Below are 15,909 nucleotides of genomic sequence, written 5' to 3'. Positions count from 1 at the left end.
ATATTGGGATTGTAGCTAGTGGGGTGATCAAGCAAAGTCTATGGCTGTCTGGAGTGGTTCTCAATCAGAGTCAGGTGTTTATCGTTGTCTCTGATTGGGAACCATATTTAGGCAGCCATATTCTTTTAGTTTGTCGTGGGTGATTGTCCTTAGTGTCTTTGTTCCTGTCTATGTGTTAGTGTACACAAGTATAGGCTGTTTCGGTTTTCGTTATGTTGATTGTTTTTTGTCGTGTTTGTATTTAGATTCGTGTTACGTTTGTTTATTAAAACATGGATCGCAATCTACACGCTGCATTTTGGTCCGACTCTCCTTCACACCAAGAGAACCGTTACATGTAGGCTACATTCAGTTAGTTATGTTGGCTTTATTCAGTTAGTAATGCAGGCTACATCTAGTTAGTTATGTAGACTATATTCAGTTAGTTCTGTAGGCTATATTCAGTTAGTAATGTAGGCTATATCCAGTTAGTTTGGTAGGCTATATTCAGTTAGTTATGTAGGCTATATCCAGTTAGTTATGTAGACTATATTCAGTTAGTTATGTAGGCTATATTCAGTTAGTTATGTAGGCTATATCCAGTTAGTTATGTAGGCTATATCCAGTTAGTTATGAAGGCTATATCCAGTTAGTTATGTAGGCTATATTCAGTTAGTAATGTAGGCTATATTCAGTTAGTAATGTAGGCTATATTCAGTTAGTAATGTAGGCTATATTCAGTTAGTAACGTAGGCTATATTCAGTTAGTTATGTGGCTATATTCAGTTAGTTATGTAGGCTATATCCAGTTAGTTATGTAGGCTATATTCAGTTAGTTATGTTGGCTATATTCAGTTAGTTGTGTTGGCTATATTCAGTTAGTTATGTAGGCTATATCCAGTTAGTTATGTAGGCTATATCTAGTTAGTTATGTAGGCTATATCCAGTTAGTTATGTGGCTATATTCAGTTAGTTATGTGGCTATATTCAGTTAGTTATGTAGGCTATATTCAGTTAGTTATGTAGGCTATATTCAGTTAGTTATGTAGGCTATATCCAGTTAGTTATGTAGGCTATATTCAGTTAGTTATGTAGGCTATATTCAGTTAGTTATGTAGGCTATATTCAGTTAGTTATGTTGGCTATATTCAGTTAGTTATGTACGCTATATTCAGTTAGTTATGTAGGCTATATTCAGTTAGTTATTTAAAACGTAGCTTTTATTTTCACGACTTCCGCCGAATATGGTCCCTCTTCTTATTCGGGCGGTGTTCGGTAGTCAACGGGCAAGTACCTTCTCGTCTTCCAAGTACCTTCTCGTCTTCGCTGATACACTTTTCATTTTCCATTGGTTTTGTCTTGTCCTCCATCACACCTGGTTCCATTTCCATCAATTACATGTTGTGTATTTAACCCTCTGTTTCCCCCTCCTGTCCTTGTGGGTAATTGTTTCTTGTAGTGCTAATGTACGGTCTGCTGGTATTTACCGGGTTTTGTTGTATTGTTCTGTTGACGGTGGTTTATGGATATTAAACGACACCGTTGTAAATCAGTTTCTGCTCTCCTGTCTTCTCTGCCGCCAGTACGCACCTCACTACATTTATACTTTTCTTACTTTCTTTTGCAAGGCTAGTGCTCGATCAGTGTGTGATTCCAACACCAGATCTCCAGGTTGTCTCCTCATTTCTCCTCTTCTGAAAGGAAAGTGTGCTGGTCTGGAGGAGGTATGGCTTCCCTTGAAACAACATGCCAAGGACAGAAGCACAGCCTGTGTGGGCTCAAGTCCATTATCCCAACAGCACCGTCAGTGTGAATGCAGGCGCCTGCGGTGGGACTGTGCTAAGTAAAATAGGATTTTCATGTTTCACTATGGTAGAGAGAGAGAGAGTCCACCTTTCCTTGAACCCAGAAGGGGCCCTTCTCCTGACGAGAACTGCGATGGGAATCATTTTGGTACTTCTTTTGGGGTTTTGGAGGGACGGTTTCAGATAGGTTTTACAGTGTTTGCAGATTGCTGACACACTGAAAGTGAATGCTGAGACTAAAGCGTCAAACCCTTAACTTTTGGAACCATGCCTTAAACAGAGGCACCAATTGTACAAATACATTTTCTGCTTTGTGCTTTGTTTGCACTTTGTTTGCAATTCTGCAACACACTTTGCACTTTGTTTGCACTTTGTTTGCAATTCTACAACACACTTGCAAAACACTTTCTTACATTAGACACTTTGTTCAAGAATGACATTTCTTGCAATCATTGGGAAAACACTTCTATTCAAAATGCAAAACATACCTGAAATTTGCAACACACACACACACACACACACACACACACACACACACACACACACGAAAACACAGTAGTTGAACACCAATTAGTCTGAGCCTCAGCACTACAAATAGACCTCCGGTAAGCTCACCTCTTTTGTGAGAACTTTGCAAACATGGAGGCATCGATAGTGAGAGGAAGAGGACGAGGAAGAGGACGAGGACAAATAAGGGGACCAGGCAATAAACAGAGGCATATTTCCAACAACATTAGGGCCACTTTAGTGGACCATGTCATAAATCAAGGCCTGACGATGAGGGAGGCTGGGCAGAGAGTCCACGGTAGCATCCATAATACGGACATTTAGACTGGAGAACAGGTATGTCTTCAACTTTCTACACTAGGCTGTTCCTATGCAATTGTTGTACATCATTCTGCATCACAGTACAATACAATGTAGTCCTACAATATTAGGTCTATGCTCCTCAGTGAACAAAAACAATAGTTACAGTATAGTGCTGTGAAGTACATGTAAAACAGTTTTGATGTTACTGTGTACAGTATGACAGTACAGTATGTATGTTGTCTGTGGGGAACCTGCCTTGCTTGTAGTTTTGACTGAATGTGTGTGTCCCAACCCACCCTTCACCCCCACCCTCATCCTTGTGTGTAAATGTAGACATTGTAGTCCTGTGTTTTGAGTTACGCATTTTCTGTTACAGAGTCCTGGACTTTGATGCAGCTGCGTAGCCTCATGAGTTCTTTTTCATTGATGAAGCTGGATTCAATCTAAAACCAGGCTTCAGGGCCGACATGTTAATGTCCCTGGGCAGCGCGGGGGAAATATCAACTTGTGTGCCGCCATTAGTCTGCAAGGAGTTCTCCATCACCATGCCACCCTCGGTCCCTACAATACTACACACATAATCGTGTTTCTGGATGCATCACCATGCCACCCTCGGTCCCTACAATACTGCAACACATAATCATGTTTCTGGATGCATCACCATGCCACCCTCGGTCTCTACAATACTGCAACACATAATCATGTTTCTGGATGCATCACCATGCCACCCTCGGTCCCTACAATACTGCAACACATAATCATATTTCTGGATGCATCACCATACCACCCTCGGTCTCTACAATACTGCAACACATAATCATATTTCTGGATGCATCACCATACCACCCTCGCTCCCTACAATACTACAACACATAATCATATTTCTGGATGCATCACCATACCACCCTCGGTCTCTACAATACTGCAACACATAATCATGTTTCTGGATGCATCACCATGCCACCCTCGGTCTCTACAATACTACACACACATAATCATGTTTCTGGATGCATCACCATACCACCCTCGGTCCCTACAATACTACAACACATAATCATATTTCTGGATGCATCACCATGCCACCCTCGGTCTCTACAATACTGCAACACATAATCATATTTCTGGATGCATCACCATGCCACCCTCGGTCCCTACAATACTGCAACACATAATCATATTTCTGGATGCATCACCATGCCACCCTCGGTCCCTACAATACTGCAACACATAATCATATTTCTGGATGCATCACCATGCCACCCTCGGTCTCTACAATACTGCAACACATAATCATATTTCTGGATGCATCACCATGCCACCCTCGGTCCCTACAATACTACACACATAATCATGTTTCTGGATGCATCACCATGCCACCCTCGGTCTCTACAATACTGCAACACATAATCATATTTCTGGATGCATCACCATGCCACCCTCGGTCTCTACAATACTACACACATAATCATGTTTCTGGATGCATCACCATGCCACCCTCGGTCTCTACAATACTGCAACACATAATCATATTTCTGGATGCATCACCATGCCACCCTCGGTCTCTACAATACTACAACACATAATCATATTTCTGGATGCATCACCATGCCACCCTCGGTCTCTACAATACTGCAACACATAATCATGTTTCTGGATGCATCACCATGCCACCCTCGGTCCCTACAATACTACAACACATAATCATGTTTCTGGATGCACTACATAATGCAGTTGTACAGGACGGACCAGAGCAGCCCAGGTTTGTTGTCATCTGGGATAATGTTAGTTTCCACCGGGCTGCTCTGGTCAGGGACTGGTTCACCAACCACAATAACTTCACAGTTGTGTACTTTCCCCCTTTACTCCCCATTTCTCAGTCCGATTGAGCAATTATTTTCGGCTTGGCGTTGGAAAGTGTATGACCGCCAACCACATGTCTGCCTGCCTCTTCTGCAAGCAATGGAAGAGGCATACGGAGTTATTGAGGTGGTGTCAGTCCAGGGTTGGATACGGCATGCAAGGCAATATTTTCCCCTTTGACTAACCAGGGATGACATTGCTTGTGATGTGGATGAGATGATGTGGCCAGACCCAAACAGAAGGCGAGATCCATAAACCATCCACCCCATCCCTTACAATCCCTTACAATACTAGTTTTTGTTTACCATTGCGCTGTAATTTTACTGTAATTATTTTTGAGTTTAGAGTAACATATTGTATTGATTATTGTACTGTAATTCTACTTTTCTTCGTGTTTTTTTGTTGTTGTAATATATATTTGTTTAGAGCCTTTCTATTTCTGTGTTCATTGATGTCACACCCCGACCTTAGAGAGCCTTTTTACGTCTCTATTTAGTTTGGTATGGGTGTGATTTGGGTGGGCATTCTATGTTCTTTATTTCTAGGTTTTTTATTTCTACGTTTTGGCCGGGTATGGTTCTCAATCAGGGACAGCTGTCTTTCGTTGTCTCTGATTGAGAATCATACTTAGGCAGCCTTTTCCCACCTGTGTTTGTGGGTGATAATTTTCTGTTTTGTGTTTCTGCACCTGACAGAACTGTTTGTTGTCGTTGGTGCGTTGTTATTTTGTTCAAGTGTTTTGACAATAAATCACGAACACTTTCCACGCTGCGCTTTGGTCCACTTCTTCATGCACCGACGAGCGTGACAATTGAAATGTGGGTAGATGTACTGTACCGGAACAATCTTTCACAGAAGCCTGTATGAGAAATGAAAAAGGTATACAAAGTACTAAAGACAGCAGTGTTTTGTATAAAGTACATCAGTGTGTTGTTGCTGCATAGAAGTGAGATGTAGAAGTGAGATGTGTATCTCCAAGTGTTGTGTCTCATTTGGTTTGTGTGTAGAGCTTTGACACAATGAGCCAAATTCCGCAACAAGTCTGTAAGCAATTGCAAAAAAACTATAAATAATTACGGACAGCACTTTGGCTGAGTCTGCTGGCTCAGTCAATTTCAATGGGACTATTTATCTCTAAACATAAACCAATACCTTGGAGATTGTTTCAAATTGTAACCTTGGAAAAGTCTAAATGCTGAGCCATCTTTTATTTTCCTCATAAACTACTGTCCACACACACCTGAACTTGTAACAGGAGTTTAAATTGCCTTTCCAAAACCATTCAGGAGTTCGATTTAACCACTGGGGAAATGGTTTAACTGCTACTGCATAAATATTTCAGATTTAGCTGGTTTAAGGAATTTATCCCTACCAGGATACAGCAGCTGCATACAATATCCAATATACCAGGGGTTGTGAAGAGGCATGGGTTTTATCCACTCTTCCCTCACCCTTATCTGACAGCCCCTTGCTGTGCTGGAGTGTCGGTGGAGTATTGCTGATGTATCGTTCCCTAATGACACTGAATACAATCCTCAGTAGATAACCCAGGCCTAGCCAGGGACAATGGGCCTCACAATGGGCTGCTGCGCTGTAAATGTAAACCTAATATGCCACTGTTTGGCCAGGACAGATAAGCCTAACTGAGTCCCTGCTAGATTCAACAGATGAGAAGAGACATGAATCCTCAATACAAACAGACCAGACTGGCCAGAGGAGGAACCCCTATCAGAGAGAGAGAGTGTGTGTGTGTGTGTGTGTGTGTGTGTGTGTGTGTGTGTGTGTGTGTGTGTGTGTGTGTGTGTGTGTGTGTGTGTGTGTGTGTGTGTGTGTGTGTGTGTGTGTGTGTAGCTCATGGCAATTCAATGAATTGGTCAATGCACTGGAACATTCTTTTGGTCACGTTTTCTTTGGAGCTGAAAGCTGTGGATTGTGTGTCTATGAAAGATGTGTGTCTTTGAGTTAGAATGCAGATTTACTGTGCCATTGTGATTGCATTATTAGATCATTTGAATATGAATGAAAGAAACCTGGATCTCCACCATGAAGATAATCCCCTTTGGGGTTCTCACACACATATGTCAATCTCACAGAAGTAGCCCTGGCCATAGAGGCCTCTCCCCCTCTCCTTTTCCTCCCTCTCTCCCCCTCCTCCTGCCTGTACAGCGGTTGTAAGGTGATGTAGGCTTCTTTGAAACCTCTCTTTCTTTTCAACAGAAGACTTGGCCCTGCCCTTACACACTCAGACTACTCCTCCCATGCCTCTGAAGGGCAGAAGAGAAAGAGAGAGAATTCGAAAACAACCTCAATTTTGATAAACTCCCATATCTACTGGGTGAACTACCTCAGTGTGCCATCATAGCAGCAAGATTTGTGACCTGTCCCCACAAGAAAAGGGCAACCAGTGAAGAACAAACACCATTGTAAATACAACCCATATTTATGTTTATTTATTTTCCCTTTTGTACTTTAACCTTTTGCACATCGTTACAACACATCTTTACATAATATGACATTTGTAATGTCTTTATTCTTTTGTAACATCTGTGAGTGTAATGTTTACTGTTCATGTTATTGTTTATATTATCTACTCCACTTGCTTTGGCAATGTTAACACATGTTTCCCATACCAATAAAGCCCCTTGAATTGATTTGGCCTCACTGACTAACTAAGGAACTTCTGCCTCCGTGCCTGGCCAGGCCTGGGCCCCAATGTACTGACACACAGAAAGAAGGACATTTAATGGAATGCTGCATCTCAAATCCAGTGTAGTGTAATGCTTCCACCATTCTGTAGTGTGTCTAACTAATAATGATGTTGACTTAACCACATATTAATATAGGTAAAGAGCTTTGAGTTTGAGGAGTAGACGTTCTGTCTATGCAAATCATCAATATTACTTTCTGACAATAACACCAGATCTCCATGGCTACAGACTAGTTGCTATGGAGAGAGGTTAGATCTAAGAAAATAACCTCTCAAGTTGTCTAGGCTACTGAGCCTTGACCCACAATGCTGAGCGCTAGGGGATGTCGGCTTGTTTTCATCTCAGCAGGACAAATATGAATTATGGATTTCACTGTTTGAAAGGGGAAAACCAGGCCAAGGCTTTCCAATTAGTGAATCTAGCTGAATGCCAAGTGCAGTTTGTTGCCCTAGTATCTTGTTCCAATGGGAGCCTTTTATATATAACCCCACTGATCTAAAAAATAACATTGTAATTATTAGATTTTTCTAATAATGCACCCAAATCTCTGTTTAAAAGGCTGCAAGCATTGCTTTTGTAGTCCAGACATCAATCAGATTAGCAGTTGGTTATTATTGAATCAAAGGTTAAATTCTACGTAGGAAAAGTATGAAAATAATTTATTTTTCCTTTCTTTCTTTTCAGTAACATTGTCCTCACACAGGAGGGCAGGGAAGGACAGGCTCTGTCTGTCTGTCCGTCCGTCCGTCCGTCCGTCCGTCCGTCCCTCCCTCCCTCCCTCCCTCCCTCCCTCCCTCTCCAAGACACATTCTGCTCCAGATAACTCTTCTATAAACATTACTGTTGATATTTTCACAATTTACAGAACATAGAATAGAGGCAAAACCACCTCCCTGTAAAAATAATCACAATCAGCTCTTCCCATCATTACCTGCCTGTTTTCCCAACATGGTGTCACATGACAGGAACAAAATAGGCTTTTCTTCCATTTCGGACCAGGCCAGGAAGACCCCATTTGAAGAAATAATCATGTGGTCTCTGTACCCAGGTGACCCGATAGACCAAAGGTTGTTCATTCCTCAATGCTCCATCTCCACTGATCCTTGACCCAGTTAGCTTCACCTTTCTATGGGTTAGGAATGTCCTCCCCACACTGGATAAAGACTGACCAATAAGCTAACCTATAACCAGTCCAGGGACCCCCCATGAGAGAACCACTATGTCTATTTGCACTTTACAAGCTAATTACCAAACAACGGAGCAGGGTTAAGGTAAGTTTAAACTAGCAGCTCAGACGGCGTATACACAGGCAGCTGTTGAATGGTCCATTAGCGCTATGCTAACAGTTAACATCAGAAGTAGAGGCCCCACAGGGTGGAGCCCAGTGAAACATGCAAATCCACTGACCTCCGCCCTTTCCCGCATGACCTATGCAGGCGTTCACTGATTGGCCTGGGATGCTCTGTTCCAATGTTCATAGCGTACCAATTAGAAGCAATGTGTTGGACATGCATTCTAAATGTTATTCTTTTACGCATGTTGGAACATAGACTTTTGTCTTGTGAATGCACTGACTACTCCTCATGAGTCTTATCTACCCACTACTGTTTCAGCTCTGACTATCCTCATGATACCAATGAAGAGTCTTATCTACCCACTACTGTTTCAGCTCTGACTATCCTCATGATACCAATGAAGAGTCTTATCTACCCACTATTGTTTCAGCTCTGACTATCCTCATGATACCAATGAAGAGTCTTATCTACCCACTACTGTTTCAGCTCTGACTATCCTCATGATACCAATGAAGAGTCTTATCTACCCACTACTGTTTCAGCTCTGACTATCCTCATGATACCAATGAAGAGTCTTATCTACCCACTACTGTTTCAGCTCTGACTATCCTCATGATACCAATGAAGAGTCTTATCTACCCACTATTGTTTCAGCTCTGACTACTCCTCATGAGTCTTATCTACCCACTACTGTTTCAGCTCTGACTATCCTCATGATACCAATGAAGAGTCTTATCTACCCACTATTGTTTCAGCTCTGACTATCCTCATGATACCAATGAAGAGTCTTATCTACCCACTATTGTTTCAGCTCTGACTATCCTCATGATACCAATGAAGAGTCTTATCTACCCACTATTGTTTCAGCTCTGACTATCCTCATGATACCAATGAAGAGTCTTATCTACCCACTATTGTTTCAGCTCTGACTATCCTCATGATACCAATGAAGAGTCTTATCTACCCACTATTGTTTCAGCTCTGACTATCCTCATGATACCAATGAAGAGTCTTATCTACCCACTATTGTTTCAGCTCTGACTTATCTACCCACTATTGTTTCAGCACTATTGTTTCAGCTCTGTTTCAGCTCTGACTTGGTTTGGAAAGGGAATCAGATTATATACGGAGCTTGTTCCCCCGTTGCCCGAACGGAGGGGTCAATTGCCTAGATGCAGCATAGATGCAATCTATGTTTATTAGTCTGTTCGTTCATGTGTATAAATCTGTTTCATGGAGTCCTTTGACAATCTGACACTAGCAAGAGCAGGTTCCTCCCAGTTTCAGTCTACCCACTATTGTTTCACTGACTATATCCTCATGATACCAATGGCAGCTCTCATGATACCAATGAAGAGTCCACCCAGTGAGTTCAGCTCTGACTGATACCAATGAAGAGTCTTATCTACCCACTATTGTTTCAGCTCTGACTATCCTCATGATACCAATGAAGAGTCTTATCTACCCACTAGTCTGACTCTCTGACAGAAGAGTCTTATCTAATTATTTCACTTTTAATATGGTGGAAATTCTTATCTACCCACTATTGTTTCAGCTGACTCCTCTCCAGAAAGTCTTTTACCCACTATTGTTTCAGCTCTGAAATCCTAAGATTCAGCACAAGACGGTCTGACGATTCTACTCATGTTTGTCATGACCAGATCAGTCCGTCAGGCGTCAACGCTGCTTCCCCTCCCACCTTCTAACAGAACAGAGGATGAGGGAGGATGGGAGGATGAGGGAGGATGGGAGGATGAGGGAGGATGGGAGGATGAGGGAGGATGGGAGGATGGGAGGATGAGGGAGGATGGGAGGATGAGGGAGGATGGGAGGATGAGGGAGGATGGGAGGATGGGGAGGATGGGAGGATGAGGGAGGATGGGAGGATGAGGGAGGATGGGAGGATGAGGGAGGATGGGAGGATGAGGGAGGATGGGAGGATGAGGGAGGATGAGGGAGGATGGGAGGATGAGGGAGGATGAGGGAGGATGGGAGGATGAGGGAGGGGGTGATGAGGGGGAGGATGGGAGGATGAGGGAGGGATGGGAGGATGAGGGAGGATGGGAGGATGAGGGAGGATGGGAGGATGAGGGAGGATGGGAGGATGAGGGAGGATGAGGGAGGATGGGAGGATGAGGGAGGATGAGGGAGGATGGGAGGATGAGGGAGGGGGTGATGAGGGGTGGATGGGAGGATGAGGGATGGATGGGAGGATGAGGGAGGATGGGAGGATGGGAGGATGAGGGAGGATGGGGGAGGATGGGAGGATGAGGGAGGATGAGGGAGGATGGGAGGATGAGGGAGGATGGGGGAGGATGGGAGGATGAGGGAGGATGGGAGGATGAGGGAGGGGGTGATGAGGGGTGGATGGGAGGATGAGGGATGGATGGGAGGATGAGGGAGGATGGGAGGATGAGGGAGGATGAGGGAGGATGGGAGGATGAGGGAGGATGGGGGAGGATGGGAGGATGAGGGAGGGGGTGATGAGGGGTGGATGGGAGGATGAGGGATGGATGGGAGGATGAGGGAGGATGAGGGAGGATGGGAGGATGAGGGAGGGGGTGATGAGGGGTGGATGGGAGGATGAGGGATGGATGGGAGGATGAGGGAGGATGGGAGGATGAGGGAGGGGGTGATGAGGGGTGGAGGAGTGGGGTTGGATAATGAGCCCATAGCTCCTGGGAGGCTGATCTGACAGTGGATCAGATCGCTGTTTCACTGCCACATTCATGGCCGTGAGAACGAGGAGTCCACACACACACACACAACCACCTATACACACACAACGCCGGCTTTTCTGTGTCCCAGGAGGAATGAGGATACAGTGAAAGGCTGTTTGTTCTGCTACATGGCTGTGCCGCCACGGAGGCCTTTGGCATTCAGACGCACACTGCTCCCACGATCAGTCCATTCAGGAGGCCCTCACACAGGAGAGGGTGCAATGCTCTTAGACCTCTCTGGCGTTGTTCTGGAAGTCCCCATTGATGTTTGGACGGGAGAGTGAAACAGTGAAATAGCACAGGGGTTCGTCTTAGCTGTTGTCTTACTGGATCTGTCTTAATGTCCTGACTGTCATGCCTCTTTCTGTATGTTCTCCTATAGAATCTTATACATAGTGGAAAGTGCTTGATTGGGACAGGCTGGGTAGATGCCAAACTAGTTAACCCTGAAAACCAGTTGGAAACCAGATACTCATGTCTTTGAGTTTCATTGACTGGACTCCCCAGACATCCCTAAACCAGCTTCTGAGTCAACTCTCATAACAATCCGTGTAACAGCTAACTTGTAAGCTTTCAAACATCATTATGTCTCCTGCCAGAACGCGGCCTCTCTGCCTACCTGCTACTCCACGTAACAAGCCTAGCCTGAGGCCTCTGGAGTGGGGGACAAGTTTAGACAGGGCTGGAGGAATCGTCCAGGAGCCAGTCAGGAGCCACTGTCAGTCAGTCTGTCTGTTGCCCTAGGGATCATCACACTCCACTGGGCTAATGTGGATGCGACTGCCCCTGACACGGGGGACAACCCTACTGGAAGAGCATAGTTCCCACCAGGGAGGTGGTTTGTTTGTGTGTTTATTAAATATCATGTCTTGGTTGTTGTTATTGGAGAAACATGAATAATTGTGATTTCAATATTTCTCCTTTCATGTCCTGAATCTGCAGCAGCTAAACATATAAACTACCCCATATATACAGAGTTCTTTGGGATAAACACGGTTTTAACATGATTACTGTATGTTGTGGAAAAGAAGAGATGTGTTCAATAACGTCCATGCTGTGATATACATGTGTTTTTCTTTCTTCCCATCAGCTGGTTAAACAGGGTTCTACCAGGACAGGGCCATTTACACACAGTTGGTGCAGCTTCAGACCCCGGTGGGTAGAAAGGTCTGTCATTGACACGGTTAACTGACTTGGTGAACACCTGGGGTTTCTCTTCATCCAGACACAAACTACAGAGAATAACTGGGGTGGAGCACAGTTGGTCCTGATTAGGTTCTGTCACTCACACACAGACACATGTTGTTCTGGAAGAAAACACAACCCATACATTCTAGAACACACACAGACACATGTTGTTCTGGAAGAGAACACAACTCATACATTCTAGAACACACACAGACACATGTTGTTCTGGAAGAGAACACAACCCATACATTCTAGAACACACACAGACACATGTTGTTCTGGAAGAAACCACAACCCATACATTCTAGAACACACACAGACACATGTTGTTCTGGAAGAGAACACAACCCATACATTCTAGAACACACACAGACACATGTTGTTCTGGAAGAGAACACAACCCATACATTCTAGAACACACACAGACACATGTTGTTCCAGAAGAGAACACAACTCATACATTCTAGAACACACACAGACACATGTTGTTCTAGAAGAGAACACAACTCATACATTCTAGAACACACACAGACACATGTTGTTCTGGAAGAGAACACAACTCATACATTCTAGAACACACACAGACACATGTTGTTCTGGAAGAAAACACAACTCATACATTCTAGAACACACACAGACACATGTTGTTCTGGAAGAAAACACAACTCATACATTCTAGAACACACACAGACACATGTTGTTCTGGAAGAAAACACAACTCATACATTCTAGAACACACACAGACACATGTTGTTCTGGAAGAAAACACAACTCATACATTCTAGAACACACACAGACACATGTTGTTCTGGAAGAGAACACAACTCATACATTCTAGAACACACACAGACACATGTTGTTCTGGAAGAGAACACAACTCATACATTCTAGAACACACACAGACACATGTTGTTCTTCATACATTCTAGAACACACAGACACATGTTGTTCTGGAAGAAAACACAACTCATACATTCTAGAACACACACAGACACATGTTGTTCCGGAAGAGAACACAACCCATACATTCTAGAACACACACAGACACATGTTGTTCTAGAAGAGAACACAACTCATACATTCTAGAACACACACAGACACATGTTGTTCCAGAAGAGAACACAACTCATACATTCTAGAACACGCACAGACACATGTTGTTCTAGAAGAGCATTCTATACATACCAAAACACAAATATTCCCCTCTCAGACAAAGAAGTTTGAGGCAATAATAAACCGTTTTGTGCATTTATTTGTTATTTTACACAAGAGCGTAAAAACATCCACTGACTGGCAAGAAACTGCGTTTGCAAATTCAAAAAGAGTTGCAGGTTGTGACTGAAATGTACACACATTGGCTGTTTTTCTTTTGTGTAGTGAAATAAATGCAAACGAATTGAACAAAAAGAACAAGATAACTGAAATATAACTAATGGTATATTATTTTAAACAGTAGCAGAACTGCCATTTTTAAACATTACACAGAAAGCACACCTTCATTGATTCCGTTTCACAAAACTTCACAAAATCACTGCGCCTACAGATCAACAAATATATAAATATGATATTTACAGAATAAACAATGGATTTGAAAGTCTACTCCTTCATTCTACATACTAAGCACCAATACTTTCTAAATGCGTCATCTAGAGGAGTGTTTGGGACTGGATGGATTCTCCTGGCTTTATATTGACACCTCACTAACCATCATACATACATCAACATACATACATCTACTTCTCACATTGACACCTCACTAACCATCATACACACATCAACATACATACATCTACTTCTCACATTGACACCTCACTAACCATCATACACACATCAACATACATACATCTACTTCTCACATTGACACCTCACTAACCATCATACACACATCAACATACATACATCTACTTCTCACATTGACACCTCACTAACCATCATACACACATCAACATACATACATCTACTTCTCACATTGACACCTCACTAACCATCATACATACATTAACATACATACATCTACTTCTCACATTCTACAGATTGGCTTTCGTGTTTGTAATGTCTTTTTTATGGCCCCAGTGAAGACCAGAAGTTGCTTAAGAGTCAGCTGATGGGGATCAGAATAAAGAATACAAAATAAAATATAGCTTTAGAGTTTTGACTCTGGTCTCGGCTGTCAGTCCGTTTGACATTCCTGATTTCCATGTAAACACAGTGGCTTGATTCAGTGGCAGGTCCTTCAGAGTAATGGAGTCTGGTTGACTGACTGCCTGCTCACATAAACACTGGCAGGGAGAGCACCTCGTCGCCCTCCGCTGTGGCTCTGACCAGGGCAGGGGGAAGTGTGTGTGTGTGTGTGTGTGTGTGTGTGTGTGTGTGTGTGTGTGTGTGTGTGTGTGTGTGTGTGTGTGTGTGTGTGTGTGTGTGTGTGTGTGTGTGTGTGTGTGTGTGTGTGTGTGTGTGTGTGTGTGTGTTTACGGTGTCGTTGAACCATCTGTTTGGGTGACACCAAGTCTCCAGTTCAGAAGAAGTGCTTTCTCAAGAAGACCCCCCACCCCTGTTACTAGGCAAGGGGGAAGTTAACCAAACTCACTCAGAAAGGGGGAAGTTAACCAAACTCACTCAGAAAGGGGAAGTTAACCAAACTCACTCAGAACGGGGAAGTTAACCAAACTCACTCAGAAAGGGGAAGTTAACCAAACTCACTCAGAAAGGGGAAGTTAACCAAACTCACTCAGAAAGGGGAAGTTAACCAAACTCACTCAGAAAGGGGAAGTTAACCAAACTCAAACTCAGAAAGGGGAAGTTAACCAAACTCACTCAGAAAGGGGGAAGTTAACCAAACTCACTCAGAACGGGGAAGTTAACCAAACTCACTCAGAAAGGGGAAACTCACTCAACCAAACTCACTCAGAAAGGGGAAGTTAACCAAACTCACTCAGAACGGGGGAAGTTAACCAAACTCACTCAGAAAGGGGGAAGTTAACCAAACTCACTCAGAAAGGGGAAGTTAACCAAACTCACTCAGAAAGGGGAAGTTAACCAAACTCACTCAGAAAGGGAGAAGTTAACCAAACTCACTCAGAAAGGGGGAAGTTAACCAAACTCACTCAGAAAGGGAGAAAACTCACTCAGAAAGGGAGAAGTTAACCAAACTCACTCAGAAAGGGGGAAGTTAACCAAACTCACTCAGAAAGGGGGAAGTTAACCAAACTCACTCAGAAAGGGGGAAGTTAACCAAACTCACTCAGAAAGGGGGAAGTTAACCAAACTCACTCAGAAAGGGGGAAGTTAACCAAACTCACTCAGAAAGGGGGAAGTTAACCAAACTCACTCAGAAAGGGAGAAGTTAACCAAACTCACTCAGAAAGGGGGAAGTTAACCAAACTCACTCAGAAAGGGGGAAGTTAACCAAACTCACTCAGAAAGGGGGAAGTTAACCAAACTCACTCAGAAAGGGAGAAGTTAACCAAACTCACTCAGAAAGGGGGAAGTTAACCAAACTCACTCAGAAAGGGAGAAGTTAACCAAACTCACTCAGAAAGGGGGA

The 15,909-nt window shown here is 43.4% G+C and overlaps 1 long non-coding RNA gene across 1 annotated transcript; it reads right to left on the bottom strand.

Annotated features, from left to right (window-relative positions):
• Positions 1-13,599: 13,599 nt before the first annotated feature.
• LOC127916776 (uncharacterized) lies at positions 13,600-15,126 on the bottom strand. The gene is made up of 2 exons (XR_008095873.1): positions 14,118-15,126; positions 13,600-14,061 (listed from the first exon to the last, which is right to left on the bottom strand). It is a non-coding gene; the product is annotated as an uncharacterized LOC127916776 (long non-coding RNA).
• Positions 15,127-15,909: the final 783 nt, after the last annotated feature.

This window comes from Oncorhynchus keta, chromosome 37, assembly GCF_023373465.1.
Source record: "Oncorhynchus keta strain PuntledgeMale-10-30-2019 chromosome 37, Oket_V2, whole genome shotgun sequence".
In the NCBI taxonomy this organism is placed as follows: domain Eukaryota; kingdom Metazoa; phylum Chordata; class Actinopteri; order Salmoniformes; family Salmonidae; genus Oncorhynchus; species Oncorhynchus keta.
The sequence above is the reverse complement of the archived record's forward strand: the minus strand, read 5'-3'. Positions and strand labels throughout refer to the sequence as shown.